General features: G+C 36.8%; 1 pseudogene; it reads right to left on the bottom strand.

The window, feature by feature from the left end:
- Positions 1-19800: 19800 nt before the first annotated feature.
- On the bottom strand, positions 19801-20769 carry LOC127131773 (uncharacterized; annotated as a pseudogene).
- Positions 20770-21875: the final 1106 nt, after the last annotated feature.

Consider the following 21875-nt stretch of genomic DNA (forward strand, 5'->3'; position numbering starts at 1 on the left):
GATGGTGCGAAGAGCGTTGTCCATGGTGAAGTGATTCTCCCTATCAAGATAGGACCTCGAGTTTTCAACACTATATTTCACGTAATGAACATTCGTCCTGCCTATTCCTGCTTGCTAGGACGCCCTTGGATTCATGGGGCAAGTGCTGTAGCTTCATCTCTCCATCAAAAGCTGAGGTATCCGATAGAGGGCAAGATCGTCACTGTGTGTGGGGAAGAAGAGTATATTGTCAGTAGTGTGCATACCTTCAGATACGTCGAGATGGATGGTGAATTCTTTGAGACTCCGTCTCAGTCATTTGAAGTAGTTCCTCCGACTAATCTTGTCCTTAAGCCAGCTTCTTGTGTGCCCAAGGTTATTCGTGCTCCTCCTGCTATGATTTCTCTAAAGGATGCTCAAGCCGTGGTTGAAGATGGTGGTCGTACTGGCTGGGGTCAACTGATCGATGTACCATACAAGTCTGATAGATTTGGCCTGGGATTTAGCTCTGAGAAAGTAGTCAAGAATCAGATTAACGCTGTAGAAGATGCTGACAGCGATTGCAACCTGGATAGCTGGATTTTCCCAACAATTGGTGACGGACTCAATAATTGGAAGGCTGAAGACACTATCCCGATTTCCTTTAGTCAGGAGTAATTGTTATTGTCTATTTTAGTGTTGCAAATTTTTTAATTTTTACAATTGAACTTCTTAAAGCATTGTGTCTATGCCCGGGGCACAATAGCTAATTTGTTAAGGGTTTTGTCATTTTCATAAGCATATTCACATTCAATAAATCAATGGACCTTTTGCATTCAAATATTGTGCTCTTTATCTTTCCTATCATCTTCCAAACAAGCTATGTTTTCTTACACACACTCATGTAACAAATTGCAGATCCATACCCACTTTGGATCCTGTTGATAATAGTTCTACTACTGTTCATTATGACTTTGAAAATCCGATCTACCAAGCCGAGGATGGAAGTGAGGAAGATTGTGAAGTACCTGGAGAACTTGCCAGACTGTTACTACAAGAAGAAAGGACCATACAGCCGCACGAGGAGTCAGTTGAAACTATAAATCTGGGAACCGAAGTAGACAGGAAAGAAGTCAAAATAGGAGCAGGCTTGGAAAATAGTGTCAAAGAAAGATTGACTCAAATGTTACATGACTATATGGAGATTTTTGCTTGGTCTTACGAAGACATGCCAGGACTGGATACTGATATAGTAGTGCATCGTTTGCCAACGAAGGAAGATTGTCGTCCTGTCAAGCAAAAGGTGCGGCGCATGCGTCCTGAAATGTCTGAGAAGATCAAAGCCGAGGTTATAAAACAATTTGATGCAGGTTTTCTGGCTGTTACTTCTTATCCTCAATGGGTTGCTAATGTGGTACCAGTGCCAAAGAAGGATGGTAAGGTGCGAATGTGTGTAGATTACAGAGATTTGAATAAAGCGAGTCCCAAGGATGACTTTCCACTTTCGCACATTGATGTTCTGGTAGATAACACCGCTCAACACAAGGTATTCTCATTCATGGATGGATTCTCGGGTTATAACCAGATTAAGATGGCGCCTGAGGACATGGAGAAAACTACGTTTGTGACGCAATGGGGCACTTTCTGTTACAAAGTAATGCCATTTGGTTTAAAAAATGCAGGGGCAACGTACCAGCGTGCTATGGTGGTTTTGTTCCATGATATAATCCATCATGAAATAGAGGTATATGTGGATGACATGATAGCCAGATCTCATACTGAAGAAGAACATCTCGATCATTTATACAAACTGTTTGAGAGGTTGAAGAGGTACAAGTTGAGATTGAACCCGAACAAATGCACCTTTGGAGTAAGATCCGGTAAGCTCTTGGGCTTTATTGTCAGTGGTAAAGGAATTGAGGTTGACCCGGCTAAGGTGAGGGCTATTCAAGAAATGCCAGTTCCCCGTACAGATAAAGAAGTCAGAGGTTTCTTGGGACGATTGAATTACATTGCCCGATTTATCTCCCATTTAACTGCTACCTGCAAACCCATCTTCAAACTACTGAGGAAAAATCAAGAGATGATATGGAATGACGAATGTCAAGAAGCTTTTGACAAAATCAATAAGTATCTCCAGGAACCTCTAATCCTGATACCACCAGTTGAAGGAAGACCTTTAACCATGTATTTGACCGTGTTAGAAAATTCAATGGGGTGCGTGTTGGGGCAACATGACGAGTCTGGTCGAAAAGAGCATGCCATATACTACCTTAGCAAAAAGTTTACCGACTGTGAAACAAGATACTCACTGCTTGAGAAAACTTGTTGTGCTTTGGCCTGGGCTGCTCGCCGACTAAGACAGTATATGTTGAATCACACCACTTTATTGATTTCTAAGATGGATCCTATCAAATATATATTTGAGAAACCTGCCCTCTCTGGAAGAATAGCAAGATGGCAGATGATTTTAACAGAGTATGATATCCAGTATACTACCCAGAAAGTAATCAAAGGAAGCGTGCTAGCTGATCATTTGGCTCATCAAGCGGTGGATGATTACCAATCTATGAATTTTGAGTTCCCAGATGAGGATGTCATGCTTGTCACTGATTATGAAGAACCTGGACCGGATGAAGGACCCAAATTGGGATCCCGATGGACTATGGTTTTTGATGGATCCTCTAATGCATTGGGCAACGGTGTTGGTGTTGTAATTATTTCTCCCAGGGGTTGCCATATGCCTTTCACTGCTAGACTATGTTTTGATTGTACCAACAATATGGCTGAGTATGAAGCATGTATTTTGGGACTCAAGGCTGCTATAGACTTGAAAATCAAGTTTTTGAGTGTGTACGGAGACTCAGCCTTAGTAATCAGTCAGATCAAAGGAGAATGGGACACTAAACATCCGAATCTCATCCCTTATCGAGAGCGGGTGTTGACATTAATCCCATACTTTGAAGAGATTACATTCGAACATATTCCACGTGAAGAAAATCAGTTGGCAGACGCATTAGCTACCATGTCATCTATGTTCAGAGTCAGATGGGACAATGACGCTCACATGATCACCATTGCACGATTAGATGAACCAGCATATTGTTATGAACTGAATACTGATGAAGTAGAAGAGAAACCTTGGTTCCACGAAGTGAAAAGATATTTAGAAACCCAGGAATACCCTGAAGGGGCATCCATCAATGACAAAAAAATTCTGAGGAGGTTCTCCGCTAAATTCTTTTTGAGTAATGGAGTATTATACAAGCGTAATCATGATTCGACTTTGCTTCGCTGTGTGGACAAAAAGGAAGCAGAAAAGATTATGGAAGACATGTATGACGGTATTTTTGGGACCCATTCTAGTGGACATACGATGGCCAAGAAGATTCTGAGATCAGGGTATTATTGGTCTACCATGGAAGCTGATTGCCACCATCACTCCAGAACTTGTCACAAGTGCCAGATTTATGCGGACAAAGTACATGTGCCTCCTGCTCCATTAAACGTGTTGACAGCTCCTTGGCCCTTTGCAATGTGGGGCATTGATATGATCGGAGAGATTAAACCTACCGCTTCCAATGGACATCGTTTCATTCTTGTTGCTATTGATTATTTTACGAAGTGGGTAGAGGCAGCCTTATTTGCTTTTGTTACCAAGAATGTGGTGGCACGGTTCATCAAGAATAGTCTTATTTGTCGATATGGCATCCCTGAAAGAGTTATCACGAACAATGGCACCAATTTGAACAACAAAATGATTACTGACCTCTGCACGCAGTTCAAAATAAAACACCATAACTCTTCTCCGTACCGGCCAAAGATGAACGGCGCCGTGGAGGCTGCTAATAAGAATATCAAGAAGATCATACAAAAGATGACAGTAACGTACAAAGATTGGCATGAGATGTTACCGTTTGCTCTTCATGGCTATCGCACTTCAGCACGCACTTCGATAGGGGCAACTCCTTTCTCTTTAGTCTACGGAAAGGAAGCCGTCTTACCAGTGGAAGTTCAGATTCCCTCTCTAAGAATCATGAAAGAGGCGGGCTTAGATGAAGATGAATGGATTCAGACTCGACTCGATCAGATAAATTTGATGGATGAGAAGAGACTTGCGGTTGTTTGTCATGGGCAGATATATCAGAAGCGCATGACCCAGGCATTTAACAAAAAGGTCAAGAGACGGGTGTATCAAATTGGCGACTTGGTGATCAAACGTATCATTCTACCGCAAGGTGATCCCAGGGGCAAATGGACTCCCACATACGAAGGGCCATTTGTGGTTAAGAAGGTATTCTCTGGTGGAGCCATGATACTTGCTACAATGGACGGCGAAGACTTCCCGCATCCCATGAACGCGGACATAGTTAAAAAATACTACGCATAAAAGAGACCCGTTAGGTCGACGTACCTAGGCAAAAGTAAGGGCATCCCGGCGAACTAAAAGGGTTCGGACAAAAATTAGGGATAAACATGTAAAAATGTACACCCGGCAAGTCGAAAACCTGAAAAGGCGGCTTGGGCAAAAAAGGGTATCCTGGTGGACTGAAAACCTGAGAAGGCGGTCCAGGCAAAAATTAGGGATTAAAGCGTATGACTATGTCCCGTTCTCGGTCAGCTTCACCCAAGTCAAAGGGACTGAACAAGCCAATCACTTCTATCCGACAGCAGGAGATGAGAGGCTTGAAGACATAATGACAGTAGTAGAATTAAAATCGATGGGACTTTTTCTGCATAGCTTTGTCTTTGTTTTCTTGACAATTTCCTCTTACCAGGATTTCTGTCTCCTTGTACACAAATTGCCTGTTTATAGGCCCTCTTTCAAAATCAATACAATTTTGTTTCCAAAAAAATGCTTTTGTTTTACTTCCTCTGTTTGGTTTGCATAAACGTCCATTGATTTAATCGAATATGATTGATGTTTATCGAAAATACATGCATGAAATAGCAATAGAAATTACTAAAAGACTCCAGGATCGAGGAGAAGGTCTAACCATGCGTTCCAATGAATCCGGTTGCTAATTCTATTCCCCAACAAAAACCAGTTATTTCCCAGAAGAGGTTGGCATCACCAGACAAACTGGGCATCTATTCCATCCCCAACCGGGCTCTGTTGAGTGTTTCCACCATCAGACAGAAATCAAGTATCCCCAGCTAAGAAAGGGTCATCAATACAAGTATCTCCAACCAGAAGATGGGGATTTATTTTCCCCAATGGAGTCGCCGGGAAAAACTTTTCAGATGCATAATTCATTCATCACATCATTTCACAGCATACGCATGCATACATTGTTCGCATCTATTTTCATAAGCATAAAATATCTCATGCATCATGACACGGCATGAAGCTAACTTTATTAAACAGGTTAATTATCCTCCGGATACAGTCAAAATAAAGATCCATTCAGACGGACATCTTTATCGATTACATTTACATCTTTCAGATATAATCCACATGAACATCCGTTCGGACAAGTACTCTGAGATTCTCCTAATGGTGGCACCTTTAAGCCCATCCCAGACATTTATCGCAAATACAACATGTACAAATATTGTCGGATATAGCCTAATGTACGGTTCATCCTGATTCAGCCTAACGTATGGTTCCTCCCACTGCTCCAATACGGTCTAGCGTACGACCCATTTGGATGTTCATCCCCTCGGATACGATCTAGCGTATGATCCACTCTGATCTTTATTCCTCCGATTCTACCCAGCGTACGGTACATTCTGAAACGTGGTCTAGCGTACGACTACCCTTTCATCCTCAGATACAGCCTGATGGACGACTCATTCTGCAACTCGGATACGATCTAGCGTACGATCCATTCCGATCTTTCATCCTCAGTGAAGTCACCGCCTAAGGGATAACTCACTCTGCTATTCAGATACGGTCTAGCGTATGATCCATTCTGATCTCTTATCCCCAGCAGCGTATGACACACTCTGACTCCCCAGCGAAGTCGACAGCCTAATGGATGCCTCACTATACGGTCTAGCGTATGACCCGGTATGACACCCATGTCTTCAGATATCGTCTAATGTACAACAACTTTGTGTGTTTTTGCTTTGGAAAGCAAATGTCGCGGATAGCAAGAGTCGCCACCGACTTTTCTTTTATCCAATAAGGAAAGGCGGAAAAGAACAGGAAAGACCTTGATTATATTTTGGGTCCGGGAGGTACATTATACAAAGAGAAGGTGTTAGCACCCTTTGTATCCATGGTTATCCATGGGCTCTTAATTGCTTGATCACTTATGTTTTTCTTGTCTGAAAAAAGTGTGTGGGAGTTGTTTAGAAAATGTTTTGAAAAGAGAGTTTAACTTTGTAATGATTCTTGTACGAATGTGTATAAAGTATTTATCTCGTTTAATTTTGAAAGTTGTTTAGAAAAATATAACTTGGCAATGATTCTAGTACGAATGTATGCCAAGTGGTGATTTTCTAATAGAGGTTTTGAAAAGTGTGAGGTGTGAAAAGTAGTTTAAGCTGTGAGCAAGCATTTAGGAGTTATACCTACCCAAGGTCTTTATGGGCATTTCCTATCCTTATGAGGGTAAAACTGTCCTTACTATTGAGAAGTAAGTAGTTCTATCCTTTGGATGTAAAGGGTCATGGTAGGGTCATCGATTGGTCATTGAAGGCAACATTTGTAAGGATACCTTAGCATTCGAAGGGACAATCATCATTTAACCGTAGGCTACAACGACGGGTCACCGAGGGACAAAATCATATATTCGCGGGCAACATCCGAGGGACGATGATTTAGTTTATAGGGACATGATGATTTAATCGAAGGGTCTTTGCTAAGTGTATCCCCACGTTCGCGGGACATGACCATAATACCGTAATCGTAAGGCAACAAAGAGTGGTCCAAGATCACATATTCAAAGGCAATATTTTATAATCAATTAGGTAATTAGGATGAATCTCCATATTAAAATCAATTAAGTACTTAGGATGAATCTCCACATTAAAATCAATTAAGTAATTAGGATGAATCTTCCCAAGGGTATCCCACAAATAAAGTGGAATACCTAGCAAGCTACCTTTTCCGGGAGTATGTGAACCCTTACAAAATTCAGCAAACAGGTCAGAATACCAAATCAGGGTGCAATCGAGAATTGCACCAAACAAAAGGAATCACAACAGTAATGATGTCAGGTAAACAATGCACGGTTAGAATAAAACAGATCCGATAAACATAGAACAGAACAGAAAAATCGGCGACTGTCACATTCGCTCCTGCCTCGCCTAGCGAAAGCTTAGCAAATGCTCGCTACATGCTCGCTTAGCGATATGCTAGCGAGCGGCTGCGGGTTCTGGTTTTAATAACAGTACAATTCCAGAAAGTTTCGTACCCTATGGCACCCATCACAGAAATTACATGGTTAAACGTTCAAGATATTCATACATACTTAAATTCACATGCAAAACTTAAGATATTTTTATAAATTCAATCATAATGCCATATGCAAATTAAGAACATAAAGCAGGAATAGTAATGTAAACCTGTTTGCAATTGAATTGCAACCTTGAATTGGCAAGTCACTCTTAGGGTTGGTGCCGGGTTGAGTTGGGCGGAGATAACCTTGGTGCAGATGAGTTTCCTTCAGGGTTTCCTTTAGGGTTGCTCTGAATTCTTTGGGTTAGCCTCCAGGGTTTGTTGTGTTGCTTCTGTTAGGGTTTCCTTGCCAGGGTTTCTGTCCGTCCGTTTCTCTCTCCCCCGTTTGTGAATGAAGCTCTACTATTTATAATAGTTTTTTGTGACCTAATGGGCTCAGAATGAAGCCCAAAAATTCTGGTATTCGCATGCCTCGCTAGGCGAGTGGTGCAGCGAAGAATTCGCTAGGCGAATGATTTTGCTCGCCTAGCGAGCAAGCCATTTTAAGCCATTTTCTGGATTTGACCACCTGTGTGCTGGGTCTTTGTTCCTTTAAGATCAATGCCTTGAGTAATGAGTTGGAGTGCCTTGAAAAATGTCTTGCAAAATTAACGGGCAAATTTTGGGGTATGACAGATACAAAGAATGAACTTGCCTAAGCACGAGGACTGATAAGGAAAATAAGATAGATAAATTTTGTTTAAGCATAAGGACTAACAAGACAAACAAGAAATAAAGGGTATTTGGAATCCAAAGGGATTATGGTATTTGGTTCCAAGAAGGATAATGCAACACTATTAAGAAATTAGGAAGTTATATTGCAGGTATTGGACAAAGGATCAAGGGAGAGAAGAAGAGTGCCCTAAGGCGGAAGAATCTCTTTGAATTGATTATGATTATGAAATTTGTTTTATGAGTTTAACCATTAGTACTTAGAGGAAGCCGAGTGTCTAACCATCGACTAAGTACGATTGACAATCAGAACACTTGTGAGTTGAGAGGACAACTTCATCCTAACCATTATTTCCCTCTTAGAATAATGATTTGGACTCACGTTTATTTATTAAGTGTTTTAAACGAAAGTCAAGCATCGGGTCCTCAAGCTTGGTATGGCCGACAACCCAAGTACTTGAGTGTTGTGCACAAGTATGTACACTCCACTTTTCATCCAAGTTTTATTATGAAAATAGTTTGATGAATTAGAATGGATCAAGGATAAAATGAGATAGGAATAGAATGGATTGCATGATAGGTATAAAGGTAGGATATGAAAATGGGATGGGGGATGAGATACTTGACATTGGATCAAGCACTCGCATTGCAGTTGATTTGATTTAATTTAAAAAATACTTGACATTGGATCAAGTGTGCTTTTTGTCTTTTGAAAGAGATCTTTTTATCGTTTGATTTTATCTTATGCATTAACATAAAGTGAACCATAAGGGAAATAAAATGCTTAGTTATTACATGATCCTGGGAATGGGGGATATATTACCCACAATGGAGGAATGAATCATCAACCATACAAGGATTGGGAAAAGGTTCATGCAAGCATACAAAACATACAACCATTAATCATGCACACAAAAAATCATTCAAGTGGCAAAATTAACCATAAGCACATGAAATATGAAAAATAGATCAAGAAATTAATAATTATAAATAATCAGGTCACCTATAATTTCTAAGTAAACATGAAATGATATTAAAAAGAAATTAACAATTAAACTCAACTAACGACTAATCCTAATTAAACAAAATTAAAAATTAAATTCTAACAAAAATTAATCCAATTAAAAATTAACTATAATGAATTAAATTCAATTAAGACTAATTAATATATAATCTATCAAGTATTATTTTTAAAGTGACTAAAAGAAATATGTATTTTCTATATCTTGTAATAAGTAAAAAATGTATTTAAACATGGATTAAATGTTTAAAAAAATTGGCAAAAGAAATTAAAATAACTTATTAGAAAACTAACTAAAAGAAATTATTGTTAAAAACTACCTAAAAGAAATTATTGGAAAACTAACTAAAATGATTTATTGTTGTTCATACTGAAAAAACAGAAATGATTCTTGATCGTGTATTTACAATTATAGTGCAGCATACTATCTTTAAATAATGCTATCAAATAGTATTATCTTTAAAAGTAATCCCCTTTACATTATTAGCAGTATTCTGGGAGACAAACACTTTGATACACCTGTGTATTAAAAGAATTCAAGATGGGATCAACAAAATAAGTAACTATGTAATATGATAGTAATAGCATAATGTAAAGTAAGATGATATATATATATATATATATATATATATATATATATATATATATATATATATATATATATATATATATATATATATATATAAAATAGTAGAAAAATGGAATATGAAAATAAGGGTGGCAATAGCAATCAAGCGGTAGAAAAAAAAAAGGAAAATATCAACTTTGAATAAATTTTTGGTAACAGCCAACGGAATCAAATTCGACAAGTTAATATATCGTTGAAATCAGAATTTCACACAGAAATAAAATATATACTGCAAATTGTGAAACAAACTCTAAATTATACTGGAAAAAATAGCAAAAAGTTGACAAAAAATTCGATTAAAAAATGCGTCGGTTCAGCTAAAATATGCATCGAAATAAAAAAAACTAATTATATATTCATGATCAATGCGAAATTTTGATTCGAATGGTATATTCACATGTTATTAATAGTTAAGAATTGAAAAATCACTATTTTTAAGTTTATGTGTCCCATGCCAAAATAAGTGATTAATCTAATAAGCAATTCCAAAACAGTGGTTAAAATTGATCAATAACCAAAAATTCAATCATTCATGGCAAAGGTGCGGAAGAGATAAATGATTATCGACGGAGCGGAGATTTGCTCCGGTTAGTATTGAAAATCGGAGCGCCGAAAAGAAATCCGGAATACTTCAAGAATAAGTTTCTTTAATCCAATTAAATTTCAAGTCTTGATAATTATTCTTGATGCTGAATGAATGTAGAAGATGAATCTTGAATATAGGATTTTGAAGAATAAGCTTGAACTGATGAATCTTTGATGATGATTGTTGATGAATCTTGATAAAATTTAGATTATAATTGTTGATGATAATGTAAAAATTATTGGTAGAAGAGTTTTTGATGATAATAGTTGAAATGTTGATTGATAATGTAGAAATTGTTGATGGATAAGTTTCATCATTTTAGAACTTCAATTTGAAGTTCTAGAATGGTGATGAAGATGAACTTTGGTGAGGGTGAGGGAGAAGATGAATAGTTTGTGGAGAAATAGGTAGTTAAGGGTAGTTAGAGACCAATGGTGTTGGAATTTAGCAAAAGTATCAAGTTAGAATGTAAGACAAAGAATCACTGGTAATTAACTTGAATTTTAATGTATTAGCCTTGATTTTTCTATCACTTTTGGCTTGAGTTTTGAGCGGCTTAACCCATGACTTTTAGTACTTTTGAGAAATTGTATTTTTCAATAAGTGAATGAAATATTCCTTTTATTCCAACTTTGCCCATTTCCTTTGCATCCAAGCAAACCTCTGAAATAACCATGAATCTCAAATAAAGAGAAGATCTCCACCACAAGTAATATGGGAAATAAACCCGAATAATCACCAAATAATATCCATCTCAAAAATCCACTTAAACCGATTAAATCTATTATCATCGAACATTTGACATAAATTTGTTACCATATGCAAATGTCGATGAATGCATGATCAAATAGAAGAAAAAAAATATGAAAACAAACAGAACCACAAGTCAGACGAATTGAATAAATAAATAGGGCAAATTTTTGGGTATGACAGTTACCCATATTTAATCATCTTGGATCTGAATGCACGGATTGTGAGAGCTTTTTGGGTATTCGAGGTATGAGTGGATTAAATACTGACGTATCCGAAAATTTCCCCGTTGAGAGCGATCATATGGAATATTGGTAGGGTAGTTTGACTTTTAGGTTCACCTGTTGGGGGTTGGATTGAAATATTCTGTGGGAAAATAAATCAATCAAAGGAGAAACATGATATGCATATTATATGTAACTAGCGTTCAGACGGACACTCCCGTTCCCGTCTGTCCGCTTTTTTTTAATGCGCACAGCAGAGACAAATAAATGTTTGTTTTTCTTTTTATCAGATTTGTATTGTACGTCATATTAAAAATAATATTATTACACTTTGAAAATGGTAAACAAAGATATTCAAAATTATATTGAAGCATGCAAAGTACTATTGATATTGTGTAATCAATGACGTTCTTTAAAAGGAATGCCGAACATGAAATCTTTATTCGAAGTATTTTCTTTTTTATTGCAATTATTTTTCATAGTAAACAAAAAATGTAAGACTCTCAAATTAGAATTTTTTTTAGAGAAAAAGATAGTAAAATTAATACTAACTAGTGTAATATAGCTTTTTTTACCTTTTAAAGATTCAAATCAATTCTTCATACACCCTTTTATTAATGCGCTCTTGAGATTTAAAAAATTACAAATACATGAAGAAATGTCATATCATCAAAGAATACATTCAAAATATATCTCAGTTAAGCAATGTGGGATCAAGAAAATCTAATTTGAGCCTGTGACCATTTTCAAGTCTCCTTATTGCGCTACACTGAGTTTTTGTTTTTACTCCCGTGCCCGTTTGTCTGCTTTTTTATTGTGCTTACGTGTGTATATCATTTATGATGTTTTTCACATGTCATGTTAAAAAGAATATTACTTGGACACATGTCATAAAAATAAAATTAAGATAATATATACCATAATCTATCATCTTCTGCACCACCATATCTCGAAAAACTCATCTTATACACCACCATATCTCGAAAAGCATGTCAAAATAATAAATACATGGAGGTTATATTGTTGTAAATTCAAGTGGTAACTATCAAGAAGTTATTATCATACAATTTTGTTTTATTATTATTAAAAATTAAAAGATTAAATAAGGGTAATTTTGGAAAAAATAAAAGTCACTCCAAAACATTATATCCCCTTTATATATAGGTATAGATGTATGTTTCATTTTTTTATAATGTATGAATGCTTATGTGTCCATATGGATGATGTCCACAAGGTAGGGTTTCTGGCGTTGGGAAGACTTCGACTCGCCACTGACTATACCAAAGAAACTATACTGAAAGAATACTTTGTGTTACCACCATTGTTGAGGATTTCACATGATCCTGTTGGGGAGCACAAAGGTATATGATCTAACCGGGCAGTCATTAAGATGCTTTCAGGTATCGAAAACCTTCAAGGTAATCAAAGAAACCCATAAAGTTTTGCTTGTTTACCCTCAAGGTTCCATGATATGAGCAAAGCGACATGATAACTACGTGCTGATGATTTGTGCAATGATTAACCTGATGCCCATGTTGCGGGTGGTAAGATCTTTAAATCTAGGATAAGGGTGGTTAAGACATGATCCTCCATTACTAACTTCAGGCTCAAGACCTACTCTAACCCACTCATTCTCCATGATATTCTCTAGTCTTACGCTTAGTTAGCTTAAAACAACCATTCCTCTTTCAAAAAAGGATTTTGGATATTATCAATGATGGTTAAGGAACCCACTGAGAGTTTAGAGTGACAGTCACTCACCTCTTGTTTGTTGTCACACATATTTGCTCTTGTTGAGGATTTTTGGTTATTGATCCTCTGCTCTTTTGTCTTTTTCTTTCCCTTATTTTTTCCTGGGTTGACCCTTTGGGTCCGCAGCCTACTGGGATGCCCTAAATTTTGCGCAAGTCAATCTTGTTTTCAGGCTTTTGACTTAGCGGGCTTTTGTTTTGATTTTGATTTTTCATCTTTTCTTTTGTATTGGAGCAAATCTTGTGACATTTTGCTTGTTTTATTTGTTGCAAGGTTCGTGAGTGTCTCACTCCTTTTGTTGGTAAGGGATAACCATTATGAATTAGTGATTTCATCCTCTTGAGAGTGATATGATATAATTGATCACTTGATGAGATATTCTCCTTCTGAAATTTGAATACAAGTTCAAACTAATTAAAGAATACCATGCCACTGGTTAAGATTGAGGGTTTTATGTTTTTGAAGAAAGAGACTTCTACTTCAAGGCCCAAAGGGGTTGGCTACGGATTATATTTCTTATATCTCTGGTATTTAGGGATTTAAAATAATGCCTTACATCATCAGCACTGTTTTATCCAAAAGCATACAAATAGCGATCTTGTGCATTTTATTTGCATCATTCTCTTTTGATTTTGCTTGAAAAACAGTTTGATACTGATAAACAAAATATGAGTGAACATGAATGAGTTTATTCAAAACATGCATATTCATTTTATTATGATTATTATTCAAAACAAACAAATTCGCAATTGAATAATACATTGACAAACGAGAAAAGATTACAAATGAAAAGATTGAAAGACAGCATGATTGCTGGCGTGATTGGCCTCATTATTCTTCTGCAGATGCAACCTCAATTATGAGCCTTCTTCATCAATGACTGCACTCACCATCATCAATCCTCACATTGGGCCCTGCCTCAGATAAAGACAAAATCTTCATATCAATAAGCTCTTGTACCTTAATTCGGAGAGGCCAACAATTCTCAATAGAATGTCCTATATGCCCAGCGTGGTAAGCACATGAGGCCTTAGGATTATGCTTACAATGGTAAGGAAAAGTGGCAGGCGTAATCTCCTTTGGCACAACAAGTCCATGGTGGATAAGGTAAGGTAGCAACTGAGTATACGTCATGGGGATCTGATCCCGTTGAGGATGCTTCTTATCACAACATTTTCTCTGCCCTTGCCCTTTGTGGTTACATGGCCTAGTTTGCTGACTTTGCAGAATACGAGTCTGAGGAGGTTGTTGATATTGAGATGCAACACCCTGTGGGAATGAGTAGTATGGCATGGGTACCACATTTACTTGCAATTGAGGTTGAATCTAAGGAGTAGTCACTGGTGGGAACATCTGAGCAGAGTGCACCAATCTAGGATTGACTATCTGATTGAAAGTCAGACTGTACTGAACTCCAAATGGGATATAGGGTGCCCTAGTATAGGAATACTGAGGTGCAGTAATAGTAGAAGATGATGCCCCATGATAGGCCAAAGGCATTCTAGGGTGATATCCTTGATTTTAATGCTGCATAACAGGTTGGACCACTGAAAGAGGAACTTGCACCTGAACCTGAGGACCCTTATATTAAAAATCCTTCTCAATAGGCGCATCAGCAGTCACAGAGATGAAACACAACAGTTTCTGGTTAATGAGCTCTTGAACTTTGTTCCTGATAACATGACAAGCTTCTGTAGAATGCCCTACACATCCAGCATGGTAGTTTTCCACCATATATTCTGAAGATAAAAAATGGTGCACCATTGATGTTGTTGCGAAATCTAGATCCTAGATATGGATTGTGTAATGGGACGCAATTATTATGTTGTGCTTTATTTATGAATATGTTGGATGTGGAATATATCTTCCACGACATGTTTTCAGTCATTGACAGTTATATGTGGCTTTATCCAAAGGTGTTTCAAAAACTAAGACAAGAGTTTTAACTAGGGAAGGAAAATTAAAAAGAGAAGATGGTGACTACACAAAAAATATAGTCTTTAAACAAATTATTTTATCTCTTCTGCATGTATTCATTAAGTACATTAAAAAAATTGGTCACACATTAATTTCCATTTTGTTTACACGAAATACCAAGATTATATTGTATTCTTTAGATGATAACTAAATATAATATTATTTCGCTTTAATATACAGCCAAACTAAACAGTGAAATCTTCCAATTATGTAAGGAGTTAAGACAGAAGAATATTGAAACTTGTTTCGACATAAAAGTAAATTATACTTAATCATTTCTTTTATGCTTTTGTATTATATATCAATTGGATCATACTTATTCTCACTATTCTTATGCAACAACTTTTAGATAGGAGATTTTGAAGATAAATGGAACACATGAAAGGATGAATAAACAATTTCATCCATCGACAAACTCGACAATAAGGTGTATTTACCTTTTCTGCAATGTGTATAAAAAAATGATTTGTTGCATTTTCACCACTATTTCACTAACATTCTTATCATCCTTATTAAAATAAATCAAACATCTAAAAATTTACTATGTCAATTGGAGCTCCATAATGATAACAAATAAAACTCAACTTTGGAAAATGGTGAAAAAAGAAATAATATCTCAAAGGATTGAGAGATTTTTATTTTATTCATTTAAGAATATTTATCCCTAAAATATTTTTGAAGGCATGAATTTAACTTTTATTATTAGTTCATTATGTAGATTATTATGTAAATAAAACCATATATATTTACTAAATTCTTTGTTTTTCTTTTTTTATCATAAACCCATGTAATACAAAAATAAATCAGAGTTATTGTTCTACCAAATTTAAACTAAAACAAAGTATTTATCATCTTAATTTAAATTAATAAGTTTTTGTTGCATGTTGCTGAAGTTGGATTAAGGTTTCCTGTCATAACAGATGCAGAGGCTACGTTGCTGAAGTTGGATGACAAATTTTGGGTTTAATGCTGGATACCAATTGTTTTCATGAACCAATATTCAATCAGCAAAGTGATGCTGATTATCATGTTGTTGTTGTTGTTAAGTTTTAAAGAAAATAAAATATTGCATGATTTCCTAGTTATATACAATTATGATTGCAAGAATTATGTACACAACAAATTTTTTCTTTTTGTTGGTATTATTGTTTACTCTTTGAAACAGAGTTGTCTGAATATGAATAATTGTGATGATGACGATGATGATTAACTTCAAATTTTAGAAATTCCTCCACTATAAGTTAATCAACCTAAAGTGGTCAATCTACGAGATAACATTAAGACACTTAGGGAAAAAAGAAAAAGGCGCTAACATGTAATGTATGCAACCACCTTATATAGATTGGTATTGGCGGTGATGAAAAAGAAAAGTGTAAATGCAAAGGTTTAAAGCTACCTGTAGAACCACACATTTAATTTGTCATGTTGATTTTTATAAATTTCTTCTTTAGAAACATGGTAATGTGAGTGATATGCTTTTTTAAAAGAGATTGTAATTTGTCTGTCTTTATATATAATAGGTTAGTCAAATCTATGAATAATGACAAATATAAATGAAAATAATTATAAATATAATTACGCTTAATGATAAGAATATTCTATTCTATCACACATTTGTAGTCAAAACGGGAGTTTCAAGGACACTTAAACTGATTTAAAATTTATCAAATAGAATTCGAGATAGGTCTTTGGTGAAAATGTCAGCTATTTTGTGATGAGAAGGAACATGAAGGATGTGTGCTTGGCCACGAGCTACCTTCTCACGTATAAAGTGAATGTCCATCTCAATATGTTTAGTACGCTTATGTTGTACAGGATTACCATAGAGGTGGATGACACTAACATCGTCACAATATACTAAGATAGCCTGAGAAAGTGGGAAGTGAAGTTCCAAAAGTAGGTTATAAAGCCAACGAGATTCATAAACCACATTAGCAACACCGCTGTATTCAGCCTCTGCACTGGAACGAGATAGTGTATGTTGTCTCTTGGAAGACTAGGAGATGAGGTTGTCACCAAAAAACACACAATAGCCAGATGTAGAACGACAAGTGTCCAGACATCAACCCTAATCAGCATCAGTGTAAGAAACAAGTTTCTCAATAGGGGATGGATAGAGATGCAAATCATAGTGTAGGGTACCCTAAAGATAACGAAGGATGTGTTTGAGGGCTAGCATGTGATCGTTGCAAGGAGCATACATGTGAAGACATACCTGCTGGAAAGCGTAAGATATGTTAGGGTGTGTGAAAGTGAGATACTACAAGGCTCCTGCAAGACTCCTATATAAGGTGGGGTCGTCATATGGAGTGTCGGCGGAGGTGCTGAACTTCTATTTAGTGTTAACCTCAGTAGCAGAAGGTTTGCACGATGCCATGCCAGCTCGAGCAATAATGTCACTAGCATAAGTATTCTGACTAAGAAAGAGTTCATCAGCATGTCTAGTCACGACAATGCCCAGAAAGTAACTCAATGAACCGAAATCGTTCATAGCAAACTCCGAGGAAAGGAGTGTTACGATAGATTTGATAAGGTCATGGGAGGAGGTGATGAGGATGATGTTATCAACATAAAGCAAGATATAAGTTATGTCAGAGCCACACTGATAGATTAAGAGTGAGTGATATGAAGTGTTATGTTGAAATCCAAGGGTGGAAACAAAGTCAGCAAAGTATTGGTACCAAGCACGAGGCGTTTGCTTCAGACCATAGAGGGATTTTTTCAAACGGCACACATAATCTGGGTGATGAGCATCACGAAAACCTAGAGGTTGATTCATGTAGATTGTCTCATGAAGGTCACCATGTAGAAATACATTTTGGATATCCACGTGATGAATGGGCTAGGATTTGAAGATAACAATGATGAGAATGGTACAAATCATCGTCGGTTTCACCACAAGACTGAATGTCTCATCACAATCCACACTTGCAATCTAAGACCAGCCATCACCTACAAGAAGAGGTTTGTAATGCTCAAAACAACCATTAGATTTATTCTTATGACAAAAAATCCACATACAACGAACAATATTAACATCACAAAGTTGTGGAACCAAATCATACATATTATTTTTAATAAGAGCATTAAATTCAAACTGCATTACAGATTTCTAATTAGGGTTGTATAGGGCTAGCTTGGTTTTTTTAGGAAGAGGTGAGATGGTCAAATCATCAATGGTAACATAAAGGTTAAAGAGTTTTTTGGGTTTGTAGATACCCTACATGCTACGGGTGGCCATGATCCGAGTACATGGTGCAAGTGGGGCCGATGGTGTAGGTGATAGAGAGGTATTGTTGGATATGAAGAGGTGGAAGAGGATGTCATGGTGGTGGTATAGGAGAAGTATTATGAGGTCCAGCAGGGGAGAGATACTGAGGGGCTAATGGTGGATTGGCAAGGTCAGGTAGCGAACTAGCATTCTCCCACTGATGGACAATATGTGGTGTAACTCATCAGTGAAATAGTTATAGTCAGCGAAAGGTGGGGAAGACAGGCAGGCAAAGGGGAACTGTGTCTCATCAAAAATTAAATGGCGTGAAATGATGATCTTTCTGTGTGAAAAATCAAAACATTTATAACCTATGTGGTTAAGGGGATACCCTAAGAAAACACACAGAGCCGGGCGGGGTTGTAATTTGTTAATGGTTGTGGATGGAAACATGGGATAACAAACACAATCCAAGACACGAATATGTGTGTAGGAAGGATCACGTTGATACAAGAGTTGAGTAGGAAAGTGATTTGACATACTATTTTGGGGAAGGATATTAAGTATATATGTAGCCATTTTAAGTGCATGATGCCAAAAGGTGGGAGGAACGGACAAATGAGCGAGAAGAGTGTGAATCATGTTATTTATAGTGCGTATTTTACATTTGGCTTTGCCATTTTGAGATGAAGTGTGAGGACAAGAGAAAAAAAAAATAAGACCATTATCAGCACAATATTTATGAAATAGTGTATTGTCATATTCACGCCCATTGTCACATTGAAAACATTTGTTAGATTGGGAAAATTGTGTATGAATTTTATTAGAAAGAGAAGTGAAATTTTCGAAAACGTGAGATTTGTTACTTATAGGAAATATCCGCAAGAAATTGGAATAATCAACTAGCAATAAAACTCAATATCAATGACTAGAGGAACTTAAAACTGGTATGTCCATAAATCACTATGTAAAATATCAAAGGGCATTAATGTAACATTTTTGGATGAATCAAAAGGCAACCTAGCATGTTTGCCAAACACACGAGAGTCGCAAATACTTTCAGAACTCAAGTATTCATTACTAAGGAACTTATTTCTATGAAGGGACTGTAAAGTGGATGAGTTTGGATGACTGAGACGACAATGCTAAAGACTGAAAACATGACCAGCAAAATGAGAAGGAGAGGTGACCGGATAAAGATCGCCAATACTGTCACATCTCATGAGAGGAATCTCTGTCTGAAAATTAGTGACAGAAAAACCAAATGGATCAAAGAAATAGAAACTTTATTTCAGTAGTGAGTTTTCGCTCCTAAATCAAATTTTTAATAATATGTGGTATCTGTAAAACATGGTTAAGATTTAAGGGTTTGTGTTTGTAGGATGTAGGTAGGGTTGTGTAACTATACCCTTTAATTGGAATACCCTGACCACTACCAACAATAAGTTTATGATTTAAATGACTCAAATTAGAATAAGACGTGAGCTTACCTTGAGATGATGTTGTATGATATGAAGCTCAGGTATCCATGTATCATGTGTTGTCCTAATGAGTAAGGGACATAATGTGCATGGCAATTGCAATGTCAGTGGGAGATGGTGAAGTTGTGGCAGTGTGAGCCTAAGGATGTTGGCCTAGTATTCATGGTTGCCTTGGAGGATCGGTGGGTCGAGTCCACTGAGATGTAGGACACGGGCAAGGAGGCACGCCCTAAGGAAGTAGGGTCCAACTCCAAGGAGACCAAGATGAGTATCGGGGCTACTGACATGGCTTAGAGGTCCAAGACATACCATTAGACTGGGAACCACCGCGCTGTCCACGCCTTTCAGTGTGAGTCTAATTGTTGCGGTTGCGGCCAGAACCATAGTGGTTGTTCTGACGGCTGATGGAACAGTGCTGAGAGGAGTCATTTGAGTCATGTGGAATGACAATGTGCAATACAGCGGGAGAGCTACTGCTGTGCATTTTTGCCAAGTCGGATTCCTCTAAGGTGAGCATGGAGCGAGCCTGAAAAAATGAAGGCAAAGGGTTGCTCTGGAGAATCAAGGTGGCAACCCCACAGTACGGCTCAAACAGTTCAAACACTGGTTGAAGGACCAAGCGGTGACTAATGACTGGCGCTCCAACGTTCTTCAACTGATCAGAGAGTTGTTTGAGGCGCTGAAAATATGCAGAAACATTAGGAAAATCCTCTATACGAGTGGATGAGAAATCATGTTCGAGGGCAACAACACAAGAGTTTTGATTGTCTTTGAAGATGTCAACCAAAGCTTCCAAGCAGCCATAGTAATGGATCCTTTTTCTAAAATTATGGTAAGTAGATCAACGAAAATGGTGGAATAAATCTATTGAAGAACGGTGGAATCAAGAGTTGTCCACATTTCAAAATTAGCATCAGTGGACGTCGATTTTTCTTTATCGGGTTGAGGAATTATATGATTGAAAACCTTGTGGGCACGAGCATGAATTTCAAACCGTTCAGCCCACATAGTGTGATGATACTTCTCCATTTCTAGCAAAAAAGGAATGTTATTTTTTATGTTGGTGACAACAAGGGCCGGGTGAAAATCTGATTTCGTCGGAGCAGTAGCGGAGGAAGCCATCGCAGTCGTTGAAGAGACGACAACATAGTATGACATGGCAGCAGCGAGAGACATGTCAACAGCGATGAGACGGAACAAAAATAGAAAAAAAACCAAAAAAAAACCGCTGAAACAAAAAAGGGTTGGTTGGGCGACATGGCAGTGGGCGGCATAAGGAAAGCCTGACGGCGGCAGCGACGACCTGATGTGAAGGAAGAACAGGCGGCAAGGCAAATTTGTGTGATTGAAGGAAAGATCGCGCTGAAATGGAAAATCGTGATGCCATAAAAGAGTTTGTAATCTATTGTACTTTATTTATATGATAAAGAGTATATATAAACAATTACTCCCTCCGTTCCTTTTTAAGTGTCATTTTTTGACTTTTTACACATACCAAGGAAGCTAATCATTATTATTACTTTTCAAACAATAATTCTTCTTTTACCTATAATACCCTTAATTATTTATTACATTCACTTTACTTTTTCTCTCTCTGCAATTATTATCTAGGGGTAATTTTGACAAAATTACAATTAATATTATCTTGAACTTTGCAAGTGACAATTAAAAAGAAACAATTTTTTTTATAAGAAAGTGACACTTATAAAGGAACGGATGGAGTATAATAGGTTAGTCAAACCTATAAATAATGATAAACATAAACAAAATAGCTACAAATATAAGTACCCTTCATAACAAGAATATTCTATTCTATCACTTTTGATGTGGAAGGAAAATTGAAACGGAAATTATAGCCGAATGATAATTACACATGGTGTACCATTTAACATAGTTGATTGGGAGGTCTTCAGAAAATATCAAAAGTTCATGAATGAAAATTTTAAGTGGATATGTAAAAACACCATTAAAGCCGATGTAATAGAAATTTATAAGGTTGAAAAAAAAATATTAAAGTCAAAATTAACCTAAATTTTAAGAATTTGTATCGTCTTTGAACTTCATGCACAAATCATGACTACATTTCTTTAGCTATTTATTTTGTTAATGTGAATTGGAAGCTAAATAATAAAATTCAAAGAGAGGTTTTTATCCTCACTTTAGATGATGTCTCTGCAAATAAAAACATCCATATCTATTTGAAAGACCACTTAGGATTGTCAAATAGT

Source organism: Lathyrus oleraceus, chromosome 3 (genome assembly GCF_024323335.1).
Source record: "Lathyrus oleraceus cultivar Zhongwan6 chromosome 3, CAAS_Psat_ZW6_1.0, whole genome shotgun sequence".
NCBI lineage: Eukaryota > Viridiplantae > Streptophyta > Magnoliopsida > Fabales > Fabaceae > Lathyrus > Lathyrus oleraceus.